Below are 1,406 nucleotides of genomic sequence, written 5' to 3'. Positions count from 1 at the left end.
CCTTTATTAGCTGAGCGAAAGAATACAAGAGCGGGGAAGTTAAGCTTGAATTTTATAAAACACGAGTTGGGGCACAACTGGAGCACTACATGCTGTTCTGGTCAGCGCATTACAGGAACAATCTGATTGCACTCGTGAGTGTAGGGAGTTGATTTTCGTTGATGTTACCGGGAATGGATAATTTTGCTCTGATTAAAGATTGCATCGGCTGTGGTTGTTGTATTTGGCACAGAGGAGGCTGAGAGGGGACCTCATTGAAGTGAATAAAATTATGAGTTGCCTCGATAGAGTGCATTGATAGGATATATTTCCCTTAGAAGTGGTTAACAACCAGGGGGCACAGATTTAAAGTAATTGGTAGGAGGGTAGAGCGGATTTGAGGGGAAATGCTTGCATACAGAGGGTGGTGGGGGTCTGGAACTCACTGCCTGAAAGGATGGGAGAGGCAGAAGCCCTCACCACATTTAAAAATTAGATGGATGTGCACTTGACGCGGCGCAATCTTCTGGGCTACGGAACAAGAATTGGAAAGTGGGATTCGGCTGGATAGCTCTTTTCAGACAGGGCGCACATGGTGGGCTGAAATGGCCTCCGTCCGTGCTGTAAATTTCTATGAGTCTCTGACAGCACATCATTTTAAAATAGACACAGAATGATCCAGAACTGACGGCACATCCCGTTTAAACAGACACAGAATGATCGAGTTGCGATGAAAGTTCATCGACCTGAAACATGAAAATTGATTCTCTCTCCGCAGATTATTCCTGGTCTACTTTAGTGTTTTCAGATTTTTCAGTTTTGAGTTACAATTTCGGCATCAACACTATTTTACTTTTGTATTCGTTTAGCAAACGGCGGCTCTGTGGCGCAATGGATAGCGCATTGGACTTCTAGTGAGAAGTTTAGTAAGGTATTCAAAGGTTGTGGGTTCGAGTCCCACCAGAGTCGTAATTTGCGTCAGGCTTTCCTGTTTACTGGGCCGCACAATGCATTTTGCAGCATATCAACAATTCAGAGAGGGAAACTGCTGCTAGAGCACTTCTTCTTACAATCCCCCCCACTTTTCCTCTGATTTTTCTTAACGCCCTGAATCGATTACACAGAAGCAGGAGCAGGCCATCGAGATTGCAACACATGGACAGCAGGAGTCCATTAACCCCCCAAGCTAGTTGCAATGCACAGGAGGAAGCCATTTAGCTCCTGGAGACTGTTATACAGGGACAGAAGGAGGAAAGTAACTCTTCGGGATTGAGCCAGAAGAGAGGAAGAAGTCATCCAGCTCCTTAACCCTGTTGTACAAGAAGATTCGAAGCCCATTTACCCCTCGAAACTGTTGCATAGAATGAGTATGAGGCATTTCAGACCCACGAACCTGTTTTCCTGGTTTCATCAAGCACATTACACAG

The 1,406-nt window shown here is 45.2% G+C and overlaps 1 non-coding gene across 1 annotated transcript; it reads left to right on the top strand.

Annotated features, from left to right (window-relative positions):
* Positions 1-856: 856 nt before the first annotated feature.
* On the top strand, positions 857-948 carry trnar-ucu (transfer RNA arginine (anticodon UCU)). The gene is given in 2 exon segments: positions 857-893; positions 913-948. It is a non-coding gene; the product is annotated as a tRNA-Arg (tRNA).
* The last annotated feature ends 458 nt before the right edge of the window (positions 949-1,406 follow it).

This window comes from Pristiophorus japonicus, unplaced genomic scaffold (assembly GCF_044704955.1).
Source record: "Pristiophorus japonicus isolate sPriJap1 unplaced genomic scaffold, sPriJap1.hap1 HAP1_SCAFFOLD_33, whole genome shotgun sequence".
NCBI lineage: Eukaryota > Metazoa > Chordata > Chondrichthyes > Pristiophoridae > Pristiophorus > Pristiophorus japonicus.
The sequence above is the reverse complement of the archived record's forward strand: the minus strand, read 5'-3'. Positions and strand labels throughout refer to the sequence as shown.